The 21,772-nt window shown below is 42.1% G+C and overlaps 1 protein-coding gene across 2 annotated transcripts in view; it reads left to right on the forward strand.

The window, feature by feature from the left end:
* The first annotated feature begins 1,896 nt into the window (after positions 1-1,896).
* LARGE1 (LARGE xylosyl- and glucuronyltransferase 1) overlaps positions 1,897-21,772 on the forward strand; it is a 282,266-nt gene continuing 262,390 nt past the window's right edge. Inside the window, exons 1-2 of one of the 2 annotated variants that reach the window (XM_032201244.1) lie at positions 1,897-2,054; positions 4,895-4,971. The gene's annotated coding sequence lies outside the window, so the exon portion shown is untranslated. Of the gene's footprint in view, positions 2,055-2,629; positions 3,355-4,894; positions 4,972-21,772 lie in introns of those variants that run through there. The other variant, XM_032201234.1, reaches the window with a different exon arrangement.

Here is a 21,772-nt window from a genome sequence, read left to right on the forward strand (position 1 = left end):
AGTGTAGTGAAAATACTATAATGTATTTGAAGACATGCATTGTTATGACTTTATCTCCTTTCTCCAATAAGGAAACAAGACCAAACACTTGCATGGTAACTCATACCAGTATAATTTATTGTATTGCGCATTTGAGGTAACCCCTAAAAGCTCTTATAAGAGCCTTTATATTAGCACCATCTCAAAATAGATATTTCTATTCAAAAGGGAATGTCTGGATTACGTATTTTTTATTAATAGGACTGTTAAATCTTTTGGATTTGCAACCTTAAATAACTGTTTATTTTTAAAAACTCTATACTTGACATTACTATAGGTTTTGCTATTTAATGTAAGTAGACCTCCGGCTCCAGAACCTGTGTCAGTTCTCGAAAAAGTTTCTTTCTGGCTGAATGAGATCTGAAATGCAAATATTTGCAGCTAATTTTTATTTTTACATGTCTTTGGCATAAGTATCATTCTGTGCTGGTTTTTACTCCATGTCCAAATCAATTGCCACATCAGGATCTTCAAGGACAAAGACCGATGGGGTGATTTTATGATTAACAGGAAAAGATTACTTGTTTATAAACATAGTTTCTGAAAAACTCTATCTTCACAGGTAGTTGCTTCTCCTGTCCATGTTAGTTCTCGTAACCTGGTGGTAATCATTCTCAGCCAGAGCTTGATGAATGCTCCTGTGGGCTTGAACAACTGTTGTCCATTTTGTGTAGGAAAGCAACCTGACAGATGCAGAGCAATTTCAAGTACAGTACTTTGCTGCACTATTAAGCTCCATCATTTGTCATGTATGGAGGCACATTAGACAATCCTAATAATCCATGCTGCTCTTAAAACCTAAAAAATGTGGTTGCTGAGACTTCCCTGCTCTAAGAGTAGATAAAAACTTTATGAATCTGCGGAAATTGTTCAGTATTTTGTAGGATCAGACTCTGACAATTTACCAGTCTTTAAGACACAGCATGACACAAAAAAATGTTTATCTGCTGAGACTTCCAGTGATAGGCAGTAGACAACCTGGTTTTCTTAATAATGAAGCCGTATATACAGTCTTGTTTCCTCCTTCATACATCTCCAGCAATTCTTTCATCATGACTGTCACCAAAGCAGTTACAAACCTTCACCAGTGCAAGAAAAGATAAAGACATGTTATTACATGATAGCTGATCCTTTAGCTTCACTTAGGAGAATGGACAGAATAACTCACTTCAGTATAGCTCATTTCTGACTTTGATCTGCTCAAGAAAATAACTAGTGTAATAGAGACTGATCTGTATGTTACTGTAGCTTTCCCAAAAATCATTCAGATCCAAATTCAATTCTTTTTACAGATATGCAGAGTTGTGTTGTTGTTTTTTTTTTTTTCCTCCAAAATAGTTTCTTAGTTGTCAAAATATGTCAAAATGTTAAGTCTCTAACACTTATGTGATATCACTGGCATGTTCAACTTCATGATTTACTCCAGTTCATCTGATACCACTCCTGACTACAGCAGCAGGCACTGCTGGCGGCAGAATACTAAGTTTGACAGACCGATGCCTTAATCAGGTCTGGCAAACACTGTCTTCTCATGAATAATCTGCTCCAGAGTTCACAGCATTTCGGTAGAGTGTACTGCAAAATGTTAACTTCTGCCCACAATATAGCAACTTCTGATTAAGTTACAGCATTTAAGTGGTGGATGTGAGAAATTAGCATCTCTGGTATCCTTTACTGAACAACATTCTTCCCTAAAGCATTCCTTTATTGTCCTGGAGAAAGAAAGCAATAAGTACTGAATAATGGTATCCCTGTTATTTCTACTTCTGATTATTTACATTATCACTCAAAGCACGTGTCCACTTTCCTTCCTCTTCCCTTCTAAGAACGGATCAACGCCTTTTTAACACTGGGTTGCGTTCACGTTTGCTCCCCTCCCGTGATTTCTGCCCTGCTCGTACTTTTCAGGGAATTTCAGATCCCATCCACAGCGCTCATCGCACGGTCCTCTCAGCATGCTACCGTGACGAAACGCTCCATTTAACGACGGAGCGAAGCAAAACCGATGAATAAAGGTAACGAAAGAAAGAGCCGTGATGACAGCTGTGCCCGCGGCGTGGGGGAATAAGGTGCGTTCATCGCCTCGCCGCCACGCAGGAGGATGTGGGCAGGGAGGCAGGCAGAGGAGGCGCTGGATTCGGGCGTGTTACCGGCTGTAGGATGCTTTTTGCTCACCCCGAACCCCCCCCCCCCGCGGTCCCGGGGCACCCCCGGCTCTCCCCTCACTCACCCCGGCGGCCGGGCCCAGGTGCGGCGGCCCCGGGCGCCGCTCGGCGAAGCCGCCGCTGGTTGGGCGCCGGGCGGCTGTCGCTGGGCGGTGTGTCACGGGCTGGCTCCGCCTCGGCCCCGCGCCTCCGCCCGCCCATGCACAGACATGACACAGGCACACAGGCACTGCAGCTGCCGCTGAGCCCCGGGCAGAGCGGCGGAGGCGAGCGCGGCCGGTTGTCGGTAGCCGCCGGTGGGCAGCGGCGGCTGCCCTGCGACCCTGCCTCCGCCTGCCCTCGGGCGGGGGGCAGCCTACGGCGGCGGGACCCGCAGGGGGCAGCCTGGCACCGGGCGCCGGAGGGAGCCGGCGGGGGCAGGCTGGCAGCGGGGAAGGGGCGGGAGGCAAGGAAGGAAGGAAGGAAGGAAGGAAGAAAGAAAGGGGAAGGGGGCAGCCTGGCGCTCGGACCCGGAGGCGGCCGCCGGGCAGCGGCACGGAGCGAGCCCGGGCGGAGCGCGGCACCCAGCGGCCGCTGAGGCTGGGCCGGCAGCGGTAGCGGCGGCGGTGCCGGAGGAAGCCTCCCCGTGGCCGGCAGCGCCGTGCCGGTGACCTTCCCGGGGCCGCCAGCCCCTCGCCAGGCCTCGTCTCCCCGCGGAGATCGCGGACCAGGCCCCGGGGAGAGGCCGGGAGGCCGGCCCGGAGCCCCCCCCCTCCGTCGCCCCCCGGGTCCTGCTGGCCGCCGGCGGGGCCTGTGCACCGCGCCGCTGGCCGCCGGGGAGAGAGAGGGGCGGGGAAGGCGAGCGGGACGGCCGGCCGGGGAGCGGGCAGGCCCCGAAGAGACAGAGAGAACCGGGCGGAGGAGGCGCATCCCGGGGAGAGCGGGGTCCTCCCCGCCGCCCTCCTCCTCCTCCTCCTCATCCCCATCCCATCCCGCGGAGAGTGGAGCCGCCGGTGCCGCCCCGGCTGGGACCCGCCGGCTGACACCGCTCCGGGGACCGAGCCGGAGCTGCCCGCACCCCCCCACCCCTCCCCCGGAGCGAAGGAGGCTGAAGGATCGCTGGGCTGCCCGGGCAGGGGGGCGCTGGGCAGCCCGCCGCCCCCCCGGGAAGGTGAGTGCCTGCTCGGGTCGTAGCGCTGCGCTTATTTTACCTCCCGAGCCCTTATTCCAGCCCCGGGGGCTTGTCCTGCCCGGAGAGGGGTGAGCGGGTCCCGCCGAGGAGTGCGGGGGAACCGGGGGCTGCCACCCCGTGCGGGGAGTCCCGGCTGCCGAGCCGCACCTGCCCCAGGGCTAAGCCGGAGTTTCACCGGGACACCGAGGCGGGTTCCCCCTCCGGCAGGCACCTCCTGTCCGGGAGGGAGCTGCGTGGTTTCAGATCGTTCATCCGTGCTCACCAAGGGGTTGGGAAAGCAGCAACTTGCGGCCTCCGTGGAGGTGACGTGAAGTTTGGTAATGCCTTATGTAACACTTTTTTTTGGAGGGACTCCTGGCTCCTGGGTTGTGCCCCGTTTGGTTTTCGGAGAGCAAGTGGTTTCCCTTCTCTGCGGAGCATCACACAGGCGCTCCTTGTACGGGCTTTCACCTGAGTACGGTGCCTCCTGCTTTGTTCAACTTGGTACGGGGGCATTGCTAGAGAGCAGACAGAGCCTACTTTTTCCCAATATGTATCGTTAAACTCAAAATTCGCCCGAGGAGGCATCTGAACTGTTGTTACAGGGTCTTACCTTTTTGTATATGTCTAGCGCTTGGTTTTTATTACACTCTTAAAATTATTACAGGAGGCATTTTCACAGGCGTGACTGTCATTTATGTATTCTGGAAGGTATAGATGCCAGGGTAGAAATACTAATGAATCAAAAGTCTTTCAAACAGTGTTAGCTTTCTTTTTATACAGTTTCAGTGCTAGAAGGAAGAGAAAGCCCTAGGCTAAACAAAGTGCTGCTTTAAAACCAGATTTGGCTATTGCCAACAGGTCAGCACATTTCATTTAATGAAATCTTCTGGATATAAATTAATTTTCCTTGTATAACACTTATTATTTTACTTGCTTAGAAACAACAGGGAAATTAGGTAAGTCATCTGGAAGGTTTCCTTGCTTCCCATTTCCCTGCAGTTTCTCTAAGTGGTCATCTTCTACTTAAAAAAAATAAAATGTTACTTCACACAAAAAGACAGTGTAGTGATTTGCTACATGTTCTTTAGACTCCTACTGCATAGGTACGCTAGGGGGACTAGTTTGGTGGTGTTTTTTTCCCGTTCACTGGTGAAAATGCACAGACTAATGCAATAATGCATATGAAAAGAAGACTTCTTCCATTGCCTTATAGCATTCCATCATTAGTCTATGAGCTTAAAGGAAAAATCTGAAGTATAAATGCAGATGATGAGTTCAGGGCAGGGGAAATATTTTAACAAAATCATTCTACCTCATTCTGTGTTTCCTGCTGCAAACGGAGATAAGTTATCGAAGGTTAGTTTATGCATAAGAACAGAACAAGCAAACAGATCCCCCAAATCTCCTCAGTCTGTTGCTTTCTTTTTTTTTTTAATGGAGAAACGAACAAGGTGGAACAGGTCTCCCTAGGCTTCATGAAAACTGCAAATTGCTGATAAGTATTACAAGTTTGAAATGTGGAATTCTTATTGCTTAGGTGTCCTGTGACGGCCCCTGATCAGCAAGTCATGTAGAAGCCGCAGGAACTGCAGTCTCTGATGGATAATTGGATTGGTAGGTTCTTCTTATGCTTGTTTTTTTTCCTCATTTAATTGCCCACTTGTGATAGCAGTTTCCTTTTCTCCACCCTGTTGATTTTATTTCCTGCAATTTTTGATTTATGTTGTGTGTTGCATCTTTTCTGTTCAAAGTACATACTCCCTTCTCAGTTGCTGGTAAGGAAAGCACAATATTTTCATGACAGTATGTGGCAAGATTAATGTCTTCATTAATATCAGCAATATTCATGGCAACTTTTTTTCTCCTGTGTTCAGGTGTTATAAAAATAAGTTTTTTCAGGCCTGGGGAAATATGCACTGGGTTTCTTTAAAGGCATTCTGAAAATAATATTACTTATATATTGGATTCTCTGTGTCATCTATTCAGTCTACTGGAATTCCAAGGTATAGCACCTCAGAAAGCCAGAGTACAGAGTGTTGTGAACAACTAGATGTCTTTTGGAAGCATTAAGATATGTCACCAGCTCGGTCTGCTGAAATTTCAGAGTGTAGGACATAATAGTAGCAAAAGTAGTATTCTTGAATGAATTACAGAAAACTGGTAAAACAAGGCATATGCATGTGTATTTTATACCAGAAAACTGATAAAACTTCCTTGCACATCCATGTCATTAAACAGAAGTATTAAGTTTTAAGGGAACAATCCTCCAAAGTATTACTTGTGTTATTATTTCTTGCTTAATTATTTATTTTTAACTAGAATAAATGATCAATCGTCAGTAGACGCTTACTGGACTACTCTCTCATCTTTCTGTTTTCCTTTTGGTGCATGTGCATTTATAATAGGAATCTTAAAAAAACAGCAAGCATGCACATGCACAAAACAGACGAATACCCAAGCCATTTTGTCAGATGTTTGTTAACTGAAGTCTCATAATGAGTAAAATTTACAATCTGATGTCAAAGTTTGTTATATATGCTAATCTCAGTTCATGTGCAAACTCCTGTTGATGGGGGTTGCTGGATCTAGAACAACATATGTCCCTTTTTCTATTTTTTTTTGTCCAGGCACCTAGGCTTATATGAAGGAGTCTGTTAATGAGCCCTTGTCATCTTTGATTGAAGACCTTTCATCAGCTGCGTTAGAATTAATTGAGAAATAGCCATTTTAAGGGTATGATATGAAAAAATAGTTATGCCAGAAATATGACCTATATATTCTAATAATATTAATATAAAGACTTGCTTGAGATGAAGATACAACAGCCAGTGCAAATTTACAGTTGGTCATTCTTCATGAGTTTATCTCTGCAGGGTTAGCTGTATTTGCCTAATTCTGTGACTAAAGAACTTCCTGAACAGTAGCTCTGTGTAAGAAAGCACATATACACAAACACACATGGTGTTTCTGCCCTGCTCGTTGTCTGACTTTGATGCATCTTTCTTTTTGTAGTGAATGCTACCTTTAAAAAAACGTCATTTTTTAGTATTCCATGTGTTGTGGTTCATGAGCTGGAGAGTAAGAACTACTCTTTGGGAAAGTAAATTTTTTTTGCTTTTCATTGGGTTGGTATTTTTCTCTTCCTTGTGGTACCCCCACCTGAAGATAAGGGTTAAGAAATGGGGTTTGAACCTTTTAGGGATTCATGACTCCTTTTGGTGTCACCTGGCTTAGCATTTGAACACCTGTCCAGTCGCTTTTCAAAGCCTGCTCAATTCATGGTTGTAAATGGGGAGTAACAGATACCAAATTCTATTTTATAGGGAACTTTGTAGCTCAAAAATCAAGAAGAAATTTGCTAGAAAGGATTATCCTGGCCTTGGCACTGACTTTGAAGCAAAACTGCCAAGGCTGGAATCCTTGTGTAAGTGCAATCTCTGTCAGAATTAGAAGCAAACAGAGTAAACAGTTCCTTTACTTGGCTTAATTTGTAGATCAGACTAAGTCTGATCTAATAGTACTTACAGTAGTATGCAATTCACTGTTCTTTCCAGGATATAACTACTACTTCCACAGCAAGGGAGTTACTGGGTAGAAGCTACACTGAAGTGTAATTGGCGAGAGGAACCCCAGCAACGTCTATTTCATTCTATGGCAAAAACACAGACCTAATCACAGAGCCTAATGATGGAGGAAGCTGGAAATCTGAGACAGTGCGGGAAGAATGCAGTCTTCCTTGCCAACCTCCATATAAAACAGATACACTTGAAAATAATGAAAAGGAGTAGATGGCTTTTAAAGGAAAGTATTCTCTGTCCTTATGCTTCCCATCTCTTGATCGGTGATACAAGGAAATAGATGCCACAATTCTACACTTTCCCCAAGTGTTTCTGAGTATTGATAAGTCATTTCTATGACTAGGTCAGTTTCAGTGAACTGGAGATGTGTGTTGCATATAACAACCCAGCCCCTATGCATGTTGGAAGACATCTGACAACTAAGGCTTAATAAAGAGGAGAAAACTATAAAACTGTTATTGTGCAATAACATAATTATTTGGTTAAATACAGATGTGGAGAATAAAGAATTTTGCTTTAGGAGGTGGGCTGAGGAAGAGGAGAGAAGAACAGTTGTGGAATTTGATTAAATATATATATATATATATATGTGAAACTATTCATTTTCTTTCAGCTTTCAGATAGACTTTTATACTTGTTAAGGGACTTGGGAATGAATATATCTGTTTGCAGAAAAGAGTATTTTTCATTCTAGAGTGAAAGGTGTTACTGAATGATGAAGGGGCGGAGGGAGAGAACGACAAAAAGAATTGTGAACTGTTTGGACAAGGTAGAGCTTCCATCTGATATTCAGACTTCCCAACACAGCTTCTCTTAGCTACATGTAACTTTCCTCTTCTCTAACTCAGTGGTGTTCCCCTAACCCTCCGTCACCTCAGTACTGAATTCCTTTGGAGATTATTTTCCATTCTGTCTTCAGTTAATGCTGCTGATGATCAATACTGCAAATGGAATTTGATGTTCAGAAATTACTGGACTTCAGTGTATGAATCTGCCTAATTCAATCTTTTTCAGGCTGAAGATACTAGAAGTGCATATGCTACTGGGTAGATAGAAGAAATGAAAACCCATCATTCTAAATCCCTAAATATATGCTGTTTAGATAATGTTGTTCTTAAGAATCTCAGCTTTCATTTGTTTTCAAACAGAAGGGTGTCCTAGGCTTCACATTTTTTTTTTTTTTATAGAAAACGAAGTGACATTAGCTTTAAGAGTCTGAAAGCAGAAGTTAAATACTGTAGTCTCATCTTTTTTTCAATCCTAAGACTGGTTCTGGAATATGACTCAGATTTAAACACAGGGAGGTTATCATTCATGTACAGCAAGTCCTCTAAGATAAAATATTGGATGGTGTGCTTGAGAATTCTTAAACAAGATAACAGTAGATCCTACCTCTTTAAAAGGGCAAAATTATCTGTATTTGTGGATTCTTCGGTGTTGAATGTACCATACGGCAAGATGCTGCTCTGTTAGAGATCTGGAGCATTTAGGAATGGGACCCCTGTAAAGGTGGAAATTTTCTGTTTTTATTATTGGAATATTTTATGTCCCTGCACTTGGTGTTCCAGAGCTTTTTAATAGCAACTACATTTACGAGAGATCTGTTCATCTTCCGTGACTTCCAAGTAGTAGGAATTGGTAGGTATTGATGCCATAAACCCTTGTAAGTGCTAGGAAAGTTGCTATGTACTGCCATGTTGACATTAACTTCCACAAAACAAAAAATGATCAGATTAAAGAAATGGTAGAATCTTTTAGTCTGGGATATCTTTCTTCATTAAGATGTGTGTTGACAAAATGCAAGATGCTGCAAATGGAGAACAAGGGGAAAAAAATCAATACTGATACCGAGTCTACCCCTAATAGGATGTACTAGTGGCTAAAACGGACCACTTGGTGATGGACAGGAAAAGGAAGCTTTTGTACTTGATGTTGTTGATCTTGTACCAAGGGTCTGAGACTACCATAACGCAGAGGAGGAAATAAAGAAATTTGGTCTGTGCCATTACCTCAGAGAGCAAAAATGAAATATGCAAGCTGAGAATGTTTCAGATGCAGCTGTCTTAATCGCACTGTGATTGCTGGACAATGAGTTTAAAACTTTAAGAAAGAAGCAATGTGTGTGACTTGGTCTAGGACAGTAACTTTGCATCATTCCATGGCTGCTTTCAGACCTTGGTTGTGAAGAGGAAAGTGTACCAGCAGTGGCTTAAGTTACTAGATTTCCTTCCCAACATTGTGGTTTGTCTCCCATTTCCCTTGTTTTCAATATAATGTTAGTGCAGTTTAAGGGCTGCTAGGTTAAAATAGCAGCATTCTAGCATTGTTCAAATTCACCTCGTTCAGATTAGCAGTGCAGGTCCTTAATCAACATAACACCTCCTTCCTTATAGGGGCTTTCCCTCGGGAATGATTCCTATATGGCTTAAATCAGATGACTTCCCACCTGGTTTGGACAGCTGGGAACCATGCATGATACTGCCTTGCAATGTGGTTATTGATCTTGGAATTTACACCTCTACTGCTGGCATCCAGAACCTTGCAGCTTGCTTTTGCATGCTTGGCAGGGCCAGTTGGGTGTAAAATCTTCTCTATATCACCAGTGTCCACTGCTCACACGTGAGCATTCACACCTGTCACCTGAGGTATATCACGCTGCATCATCTGTGGAGAATATCTGAAATACTCTTCAATAGGCTTAGGTCCTGATTTATGTTACAATCACAATGTAACTGTGCACAGCTGGTAAATTGGCTGAGAAGAAAGATGTTCTTAACATATTTTTTTTTCTTAGGATGAGTAAAATAGTAATATTGTGTCACTACTACGTGAGGAACTGAAACTGATGACAGTAGTCTTCATCTACAGAATAACTTTGCCAATTCTCCAGTCTTAAGCATGTTGTGGAAAAAAATAATTTCATAGATTCTTGAATGTTTTACAGAGCAGGCTGGAGTGAGGTAAATCACAGAATCACAGAATCACAGAATTTTCTAGGTTGGAAGAGACCTCAAGGTCATCGAGTCCAACCTCCAACCTAACTCTAACAGCCCTCCACTAAACCATATCCCTAAGCTCTACATCTAAACGACACAGTAGAAAGATAAACTGAGGCACTGCAGGTGAAGTGATGTGGGCAAAGTTTGCCAGGTCGTCAGTCAAAAAACCACAAGCAGAACTCCGATTTCCTGAGTCATAGCTGTGTACTCTTAGCAAGTGAAACACCTATGTCTTTAGCAAAAAATATTGCCTAATATAGTTGTGCTTAAGATGATGAAACAGAGTCCCTGATGATACTTGGCTTGTAGAATCATGGAATGGCCTGGGTTGAAAAGGGCCTTAAAGATCATCTAGTTTCAACCCCCCTGCTCTGGGCAGGATTGCCAACCACTAGAGCAGGCTGCCCAGAGCCTCATCCAGCCTGGCCTTGAATGCCTCCAGGGATGGGGCATCCACAACCTATCTGGGCAACCTGTGTCTTACCACCTTCTGAGTGAAAAATTTTCTCCTACTATGTAACCTAAATTTCCCCTGTCTTAGTTTAAAACCATTCCCCCTTGTCCTATCACTATCAACACATGTAAACAGGTGTTCCCCCTCCTGTTTATATGCACCCTTCAAGTACTGGAAGGCTGCAATGAGGTCTCTCCGTAGCCTTTTCTTCTCCAAACTGAACACGCCCAGTTCCCTCAACCTTTCCTCATAGGAGAGGTGCTCCAGCCCTATGATCATCTTAGTAGCCCTCCTCTGGACCAGTTCCAAGAGCTCCACATCCTTCTTGTGCTGGGGGCCCCAGGCCTACATGCAGTATTCCAGGTGGGGTCTCACAAGAGCAGAGTAGAGGGGAACAATCACCTACCTCTCCTTGCTGGCCATCCATGCAGCCCAGGACATAGTTGGCCTTCCAGGCCAACTGCAGGTCTGCTCTCAAGTTCTTTGCCCAGTCTACATAAATACCTGGGATTGCCCCGGCACAATTGCAACACCTTGCACTTGACCTTGTTGAGCCTCATTAGGTTCTCATGGGCCCACTTTTCCAGCCTGTCCAGGTCACTCTGGATGGCATCCCTTCCATCTATTGTATCAACTGCACCACTCAGCTTGGTGTCATCTGCAAACTTGCTGAGGGTGCACTTGATTCCATCGTCTATGTCATTGATAAAGATGTTGAAGAACACCAGTCCCAAGACCAACCCATTGCCACTGTCCAGTTGTCCTCGCAGAGCAGTGTACCTGTTCTGCAGGGCAGCTGGGGAGGTAGGGGAATCTCCGGGCAGGTGCACCTGCTATGCTTGTAATGCCGAGCAGGGAGCTTTTGCCATTGCCCCCTGTCCCCTTTATTCATCACCATCGGTGTTAGGAGGAGGAGAGGAGAGGGAGTTCACTGTAGCAGGAGCTCTGCCTGCCTGCTGGTCCCCTCCTATTACTTGCTTGCAATGCAGTAGGGGGTTATGTGTTTCTTGTGGAGCGTCTGCTGGCTGCCTAAGCCTCAGGGCTGGTAGGGACTGGCTCCACCAATCTATCTCCCTCTCCCTAATACTCCAAAGCCTCTCCACCTCTTCCTTCAGGTCAGCCACACGGCTGAGTAAATCTTTCACCTGCCCGCCTTGATCCCCTGCTCTGCTGCAGAATGCATATGCCCTGGAGCCAATCGTCCTTGGCGAGTAAACTTATATAACCTTTTTAAAGGTAAATATTCATCTGTGCATCTTCAAACAAACAGGTAATATTAATTATGTTGAATAACTGGATAAATGAAAAAAATAATCTCATGATAGTAGAGGCTACAGATGCTCTGCGTTGATTTAGAGGCAGTGCAGTGAGTGACCAAGGGAAGACAGGGGTGGTTTCCTTCTCAAAAGTGGAAAATAATACATTTAAAGGAGAAAGAAATGGGAGAATGCTTGAAGGAGTAAACAAATATATCTTGGTCTTCAAAGCTTGTAGGTAAATGTTCTTAAAGTATATGGAATTGTATCTGTAGCCAATGGTGGAAAGAAACTGGAGAATGAAACTGGCATAGGCTGTTTAGCCTACAAATGAAGCACAAGTCACCATAAGTGAGCATTAAGAAGACCAGAATCTGCACTGATTTATTGATATGTGCTAATTGGGTAAAAAAATGCTGCACTTTTATTGGTGACATCCTTTTATATTGGTTCTGACCATTGATAAGCAGAGACAGGCGCAGCATCTGTCAGAATAGAAGGCTTTAGCCACGTTTGTAAGGCATGTATCCCACTGTTGGACAGAAAAATAGTGTAATCTTTATTTTCATGAGTAATAAATATTTCTGGACTTGCAATTAGTATTAAAAATTCTCTGAAATAATTTTGCAGTGTGTTTTATTTTTTGTGTTTGGTTGGATTTTGTTCCTCAGCTTTGTTTGTCCTGCATTGGACATTGCTGTGTTGCGGGAGGCCTGAGCTTTGATTTCCCCTTTTCTCTCCTTTTTCCCTGATTTTCATAATTTAAGTGGCCATGTATGAGGGTAATATGATTTGGGAAAATATCTTGACTTTTTGGGTTGAAATAGTGAAATTGTGAATGTAGCGTATAAAGCAGTTATTTATTACTGCTACTAAAATGCCTAGAGGCTTTGTTTGCGAAAGGGCTCCCTTTATTCTGCGTGAAGCACAAACACACAGACTCTGTGCACCTTAAGGGTACTTCATGGAACAGAAAGGCTGGTATAAAACAGCAATATAAGCACTGGTGCATGGCTTGAACTCTTCTAACACAGCAGTGGTTTTGGAGAACCACAGACTGGTTGAGACTGGAAAGGACCTCTGGAGGTCCTCTGGTCCAACGCCACTTACTGTTAAGTATGGTTACCTAGAGCTAGTTGCACAGCACTATGTCCAGATGTCTTTTGAATATCTCCAAGGATGGAAACTCCACAACCTCTACAGACATGTTTCCTGATGATAATTGAAGAAGCCACCAGTGTTTCAGTTTCTTCTGCCTCTTGTTCTGCCATTGAACACCACTGGGAAGGGTCTGGCTCCATTTCCTTTACACCTTCCCTTCAGATACTTTTTTTTTGACACATACTTTGCCAGTTTTGGCTGCAGGTGGGCTCTGGCTTTCCTGAGCACATATCTACAGGATCAGATAATGGCTCTGTATTCCTCCCATGTTACCTGTCCCTCCTTCCACCTTTTGTATACTTTATTTTTGTGTTTGAGTTTTGGCTGGAGCTTCTTGTTCATCCGTGCAGGCCTCCTGGCATTTTTGCCTGACTTCCTGCCCACTGGGATGTTCTTGAGCTTGGGGGAGGTGATTCTTGAATTCCAGCTGGCTCTCTTGGATCCCTCTTCTTTCCAGAGCCCTGTCCTAAGGGATTATTTCAAGCAGATCCCTGAAGAGGCTAAAGTCTGCTCTCCGAGGTTCAGGACTGTAATCTGCTTTTTCCTCTACTCCCTCCTCTCAGGATGTTGAACCCTGCCATGTCATGGTCGCTGTAAATAAAAGCTGCCTTTGACTTTCACACCTGCAAAGAGCCCTTCCTTGTTTGTAAGCGTGAGGTCCAGCAGGGCGCTTCTCCTCATTGGCTCAGGACAGGGAATTGTCATGGATGCTCTGCAGGAACCTGATGTATTTCTTATGTCCTGTTGTGTTGGCCTTCCTGCAGATATCAGGGTGGTTGAAGTCCCCCATGAGAACCAGCGTCTGTGAATGTGAAGGCTTCTAGCTCTCTTGTAGAAGCCCTCATCCACTTGTTCTTCCTGGTCAGGTGGCCTAAGGCAGATGCCCTCTACAACATACTGCTCATACTGATCTGCTCTTTAGTCCTTATCTATAAGCTCTTCGTTGGCTTATCATCCATCCCCAGGCAGAGCTCCGTGCATTCCAGCTGTTCTCTGACGTAAAGGGCTACTCCATCTCTTTGTCTTTCTAGCATTTCCTTCCCTAAGGAGCCTGCATCATTCCATTACAGCAATGCAGTCACGCAAGCCATCCCACTATGTCTCTGTGATCCCAACAAGATCATAGCTGTGCAACTGCACACAGGTCTTGTGTTTATTCCCCTTGTGTTTATTCATACAAAAAAAAAAAAAAAATCCGCAATTGGTAAAAGCTATTCAGATAAAAGCACTGTTTTTGCCAGTATATCTGTGACTACTGTGGCAGCTTCTGCTAGCCAAGTTACGTCAATCAACAGTCACTCTTCACACCACCAGCCAACATAGCTGGGGTGTTAGAAATTCCCAAAGCGAGAAACTGTTTCCTGCCCAAAAGAGCTTACAAAACACGGAAAAAAGAGCGTGCTGAAGTGTTTGAAAACTGATGGTTTGTACTTTTCCTTTTTTTAAGATTGTATTTTTAATCTCAGTAATTCGTCATTTGAATAGTACTAGCTTATTTATTGTTAATGTCGTTGTTGTTTAAACATCTTTTGAAAAAATAAAAACTGTATTCCTCCATTGTGATTCACTGGAAGCAGCAACATGGGAGGCAGGGGAAATTTAGGCTGGACGTCAGGAGGGGGTTCTTCACAGAGAGGGTGGTCGCACACTGGAACAGGCTCCCCAGGGAAGTGGTCACTGCACCGAGCCTGTCTGAATTTAAGAAGAGATTGGACTGTGAACTTAGGCACATGGTCTGAACTTTTGGGTAGACCTGTGCGGTGTCAAGAGTTGGACTTGATGATCCTTAAGGGTCCCTTCCAACTCAGGATATTCTATGATTCTATGATTCTATGATTCTATGGGACAGTTCTGAACGAATTCACTGTAATTCTGGGACATATCCATTTTTCCCTCTCAGGTTACATTGCTTTTTAATTGATGTGGTATTTTAAGTACATTTTATATTTGACTTGTAAGATTTTATTTTAGCACTTCCATTAGTGCACGGCATCAGTTTTTTGGACTAACCAAACAGAAACTTTTAGGAGGATGGAGATGGATCCCATTGCACCTGCCTTGTGACTGTAATTTGTGGAGGTGAAATGAATCTAATGTGGCAGGAACTGAGTCATTCATCACAGACAGCAAGAAATCCGGGTCCCCTTGTGTTTTCCTGTCTTTTTCATTACATGGATTTGCCATATGTATCTGAGTTTGTGATACAACCTCTTTGATATCTAAGAACTTCTATTTGGCTAGTTTTGAGTCAGGTACAGCTATCGTTGTAAGACTTAATATCTTTGGTTAATTAGAACAAAACAAAATTTTTGGTTTAATTTTAAAGTATTGAACGCTAGTATTTTATCAGGCCAGAGATAACATTATTAACATTGAGAAGCATTTTTCAGGAACAGTTTGTAACGCCGACTTCAGTCTTTACAGCGAGATTGTTCTCTAATCGTTCAGGTTTTGGAATCCTCTCTGCTGTTAGCCCAGTAATTTGGATGAAAATCCCTAATGTTTTCAGTTAGCTATTCCTGTCAAATGTTGACCTGGCAACTAACTTCCATGTTTTTGTTGCTGACTTGCAACTTGGATAAGAGTTGACTGTTGTAACCCAGTATAAATTCCCACTAGTAACCAAGCCTGTTAAACTAGGCTGAACAATGGGAGGACATGAAATCTATGTTCCTTGCTTTTACCTGGTGTCTATTCCTTTCCTCTATCAAGTTCAAGCCCCTAGTTTTTCAAAACCCTCCTCAAAACCCCAATAAGAATGTTTTGGCCAGGTTCACGAGCCTTCATGTCAGGCCCTTAATGAGCTGAAGAGAAAAACTTTGCCATTCTCACTTTACTTTTTCCCAAGAGCTGTCTCACTGAAATCAGTGCTGAACCAATACAGATCTATCAGTTTTGCTCTTTCAGCTTGCCTCTCCATCCATCCTCACTGGTGTTTGCTGTGATGGAATACTGGTAAGCATGTAGTGATGCTTCTGGATGGCATGGGGTTCCCAGAAGAGACCCCAGTTTTGATCTGCATTAGTAGTGTTGGACACCCCTAATGGGCATGAATGTAGCAGATAATGTTTTGTGATGAATCTTTTCGCACAAGACTTTCCCATTAGCTGTGGCTAAAAAGCCACGAAGCACTCTAAACGAAGAAAATGGGACTCAGCAGGGCATGTAATGGACAAACTTACACAAATTACAGCTTTGTTTCTAGCACCTTGATTCTGTTGGACAAATGTATCTGCAGGTATTGTGGTAATGGAAGCAGCAAAGCTTGTTGCATAGTGCTACAGAACAAAAAATACTTCCAATGGTAATTTAAGAAAAAAAACAGGAATTTCCATTGAGAAATGTTAGTGCTGAAAGTAACCCAGGTCTAACAGTATCTCTCAGTATACAACAATGTAGTGTTACTTTTCTGGTGTGTTACTAAGATGGGAGAAAACCACAGTATGCAAAATTGAAATATCATCCATCCATCCATATACTTTGCTAGCAAGTTCTGCATCCTCTATTCTTGCTTCCTTTCCATGAAACAATGGTTCTTTTATATCTTGGCACTTTCATATTTGCCAAGTGTTTTTCAAAGACGAAATATAGCAGGAAGGTGCTAAATATTCTTGCTTTCTTTTGGAACTAATTTTCATTCAAGATATTCTTGTCATAGCTTATATTTGGTGTGAAAACTGGAATGGATGCTCTGATTTTTAAGAATTTTGGACTTGTTTATTTTGCTGGCAGGACACAAATAGATATGTGAGGTTTTGCTGTAATTCTGTGGCTCGGGAGTAACTCCGTGGTGCAGGCAAGGAGCTGTATTCTAGAGGCAGATATGCGAAGGGCCAGATTAGAAATGTATCTGAAATTATCTGTTATATCTAGATTGAAGATTGGGATGTGGTCAGTACATTTAATTAACCTCTGTAACCATCACTGTATGTCCAAGATGCTGTCATACCTGCAGGTTTTTTTCCTTCTCTAAATGTATGAAATAATGCAGCTGATGGGTAGACTACAGTTCTGTATTCTTGTATAATTATTTCTTTAAAAATAGTAAACATTCCAATAAAGGAGAGGTGCTCTATCCAAGCTTGGCATGCTTTGTACAAATTTTCTTGCCATTGTTAAACTACAGATGGGAGGAAAAAGTTCTGGAAGAGCCTAATTAAAACACTGACATACCTGTCTGCCTGTGCCATGTTTATGTATAATAAATCAAGCACCTGAGGACACTGTGGTTCTATTTGGAAAAAATTCCCTTTGAGGTGAAGATAAGCATGGAGTGTTATATAGTCAAAAGTATCATTCTTACTCTAAGGTCACTAACTCCTGTGTAATTATTTAGAGTGAATGGTGATTTGTAGACAATTTATAAGGTTCTTAGTTTTTGATTGAGTAAGAAATGATTTATATATGTTACATTTCCATCTGCTTGTGCACGTGCATCTGTAAAACATTGAGGGGTTCACAAACTGAAACCACTAACCTGAAATGAAACGTAAACTGACGAAGGTCTGATTTCTGTAAATACAACTTAGGAAATTGTATTAGGCATATTGCAGAGCCATTGAGGCTTGCTCCAACTATATAGGAATGTAATGGTATGACTCCTGCTGACTTGAATTTCAGAACAGGACTTGAATTCATGATCCTAAAAAGCTCCAAGTTTTCTTTGGCTCTCACTGGTATTCATTACTTCTAAAGTTTTGACTTGAATAGTTTTCTTTGTTCAAATGCGTATTTACTTACCATAAGAAGGGATGGCTTACTTCACAGAGCAAATGAAAGACTTAGATGGTATTATATCTCCATGCGTCTTTTCAGTATTATAGGAATTTTCATGTCATAAGAAGCACATTTCCTGTACAAATGCGAAATTGTGTTGTAAATGAAATCTCTTAATTACTGCTCAGCTTTGCTAAGCTATTTGCTTGAGTCAGCAACTGCTGAAAAGTGCCATAATTTTGAAGCAGAAATTTAAGACTGAAGATTTTAAACCAATTTCTTTTTTCCCTGTCATTAAGAGAATAGTGGCTTAGCAGTCAGGAGAAAGAACTTTCTAGTTTTAATAAACAGTGTTCAAGTTCTTGTATTAGAGGCTTATGGCTTTTAGATTAGAACAGCATGTTCTTGTTTCTCCTCCACCTCCTCACTGGCACTCTAACTTGTGGGTTTGCTTCTAGTTTTTTGATCCCACTGTTTACTTTGGAGCTGCGTTTGTTTTTTGTTTTTTACTAGTAAGGTTCTGATCCACACTGTAGGTGACAAGGTGTGTGCCTCTCTGGGAAAGAGGGGTTGCCTTGAGACCAGAAGTTCATGGTAAGCTAGTTGTTCTTTTTAATCATCTATACATCAAAGTATTCTGAAAATTGTTCTTCAAAATTGAGAAGCATACATGTAGCAATGTCTGTAACTTCAACAAAGTTGAGGTGGTATGACAACCTGTGTAAGATTTGTGGGCTACCTGGTAAAATTGTTTAGTTGTCTGTTCAGGACAGTGTGGAATATAAATTTCTCATTCTGTCTGGAGTCCAGGTTAAAATCCTAATTTGTACGATGTGTAAAATTAGCAATTTTCCTTAACTCTGGTCTTTGTTTTGAGCTAGACTGAGGAATGTTTACGCGCTGTAGTCTGTAATGAATGTTCTGACTAGTCTAGCTGAAACCAGTAATGGTGTTTGAGAGCGATTACTACCTTGTGGCATTCCCAAACTCATGGTGACCACTGATAGATATATTTGCCCCGTTTCCTCTGTGCTTACCATCCTGTGGATTTTGTGAGTACCTTAGAGCAGGCATAATTTCATGAGGTATTTGTACCATGGTTAGCACAGCAAAACCATGGATCTCTGGTAGTGCTTGGCAACCATAGTCCATAACGCCTCGTATAGTGCTCAATAATTAAAGCATTACACAGTTGGACAAGACTGGAAGGTCTCATTAAAAACACACTCTTATCCTGAGGTTACTGAATGTACCTCTAAAGCACACCCCAGATTCTCTCTTAACAAGTGAGACGGTTTTTCTACTTGCCATTCATAACTACAGGGGACTCTAGTCTTCAGATAGCACTGGTAATAATAGCAACAATATTAAAACAAAGATGGAAATACTGAAAGCAAAGAGGGAGGATGCAGAAACCATTCTGTAATCCTCTGGGATAATGGCCTTAAGCCACATGTCCTTGTGATTTATGCACTTGTTTTTATTTGTCCTCTTTGGCAGAAAGCTTTGTCACTGAAGAGATTTGATAATAGCCTGTTCAATATAATTGTAGTCACTTATATTCATGTAATAAATAATTTGGGGCCATTTATGGATTTAGTCATTCTTGCTCTATGCATTTCACCTCTGATGTCACCTTCAGTAGCTTAGATGGATCTAGATAAGGACTTCCTGCCTGCTTTGAGCTGTCCGGTTATGATACTATATAGAAGTGTCCTCCTTTTTGTATTTTCATATATTGGAACGCTAATAAGATTTACATGTACTGTACCTGCAGTGTATATGCTACATTGTATTGCTGATTGGAAAAGTGCTTCTTTTACACGTAGTACAAATTAGGATTTTAAGCTGGACTGGCAGAATGAGAAATTGATATTCTGTGCAGCCCTAAGCAGACAACTAAATGATTTTAGCAAGTAGCCCACAAATCTTACGTGATGGATGCCAACATGTACTTGATGTGTGGATATAGATTAGTAGAATCTGCAATTTACTTGCTGAAAGTACATTATTAAAACCCATAAAGGCATATATTAAGATGATCAGTCTGAGGCAGAGGAAGAAATAAGAAAAATTGAATTTATTTCTTCAACCTATAAACTTTATTGCAACCTCAGTTGTACAGTACTACATGCTGCAGTGATAGAAATGGTGGAGGATGGAAGTGAGTTCAGATCTCAGACAGCTAGTATATTCTAAGAACCATGTGCCAGAGTAGCTGAAGAAAGAGTACATGGAAGAAAGCTAACACGCTGGAGCAGTGGACTAGGAGATTAAGGCGTTGCTCATCTGTTTTTCTGGTTTTGATGTGGAAAATCTCTCTGAGAGGAGTTTTCCTTTAGGGCTTTCTGGAAGGGAATAAGAAGAGTGCTTCTACCTTGCTGCTTCTGTGACTGTGCATCTTCTCTGTACATTAAAACATTTTCTTTGTTTTTTATCCATAACCTCGTAATGAAAAAAGTTGTTCTAGAGCAAGTCTTTCATGTCAGATAAGCTGAGTTGGCTTCCCTGCTGTGACTTCAATAATGCATCATTTCATAAGTTCAGGGGATTTAATGCATTTCGAGTGAATCTGTGCATTGCTGGTAGATGGTTAAAAGGAATATAGCTATAATAGATTGGTTGCAAAAGCTGCTTCCCCAGCTTCTTTCCCATCCCGCCCACTAACATGCAGAAGCATCTGCCTCTCATCTCCTTTTTGCCTGGTGCTATGTGTGAGTTCATTTTGACAAATGTTTGATGAACAGGGATCTTTGAAAAACCTATGAGACAAAATAACAGTGGTGAGAAATGCAAGTAACAACTTGTGCAATAGAAGGTGATGGAATGGCAAATGAAAATACTTCTGTAGTAAATGTTATCACAGCAAATGAGCCTGTCTTTTCTAGCTTTACTGAAATATAGCATCTCTAAATTTATAACTGTTACTTATAAATTTAAAAAAGTGTGGGTGATTTTTGCCAATATTCTTAAGAAGTTGAGGTACTTTTATTTTTCAAGCTTCTTGAACATATATTCTGTCTTTTCAGTTATCTGAACACTGTAAAGGAGGAAGGTAGCATGGTTTTCAGTTAAGACACTTAAGATTATTATGATCATGTTGGGACAACTCAAATGACTATTTTAAAAATTTTGGACTTTGTATATTTTCACGTAGGAATAAAGAATTGAATCTTTTCTGTATCTGGAGGAAAGACTGGTGTACAGAAATCCATAGCAAGTCAGAGCTAGTTTTCCAGATGTGCATGTTGCATATACTGCTTCAATTTTTAGAACGTGTATATGGTGCTTCCAACATGGGAGGATATAAGGGGTTTGAGACCCCTATGTTTTCCTTTAAGTGATTTTTCTGCAGTGATTCTACTTGTTACTTACTCTAGTGTAAGGAGTTTTTTAGCTAACATTTAAGACTGGAAAGAATCAAATAGCGTGGCCTGAAAACACCCCCAAATCTTTTATAAGTAACGCTACAGTTTATAGCACAGATGAAGCCTTAAGTGATTGTGCTAACATCATGCAATTGGAAGATTGCACTCATTTGAATTGGATTTAATAGTTGTTTGTGTCTGGTAAGGAACTGGCAAAAAGGAGAGCTGAATAGTACTGGGGAATTCTGGAATGTTATCAAAGATAAATAATTTTGCTGTTGGGTTTATGCATGTGGTGATGTGAAATACATTCCTGGCCTAATAGAATAAAACAGTGTAAATTCGTACTGTTTTCTTCTGGATCCACTTGGTTTGTGAGAACAATTTTCTTGGAAATGTCTTGGTGCCAGAACTCCCCATTCAATCTACTTCAACAAGCAGGAAAGTTTCTAGCCACACAGCTCCTGTGGAACCAAGAGAGCTCAAATAGATGGCTAAGCTACTCAAAAGGAAAGGCATTTCATGAGTCTAACTAGATCTGTCTTTCCAGGTTAAAGGACTGTATTAAAAAAAAAATCTATCCAAAACTCTGTGGCTTAACAGAAGGCCTCTCCCTTGCTTCACTGGCAGGCTGGCAAGGTTCTTTGGCATGAAAGTGACTCCCTGATAAGAAGAAGAAGAGACCTTGTCATCCTACTGAAGCCTGGGGAAAATATTTTGTGGATTTCTCTGAACCACTGTAGTAATCGTTTGGTTTAACATCGCACTTTTTTTTTTAATAAAAACAATTTTCTGAAGGTTTAAGGAAAATTCAATCAAGTTGTTTGAGGGGAAGAAGTTGGTAGGCTTCCTCATTGACTTGTGATTTTTATTTTTTTGTATG

This window comes from Aythya fuligula, chromosome 1, assembly GCF_009819795.1.
Source record: "Aythya fuligula isolate bAytFul2 chromosome 1, bAytFul2.pri, whole genome shotgun sequence".
NCBI classification, from domain to species: Eukaryota; Metazoa; Chordata; class Aves; order Anseriformes; family Anatidae; genus Aythya; species Aythya fuligula.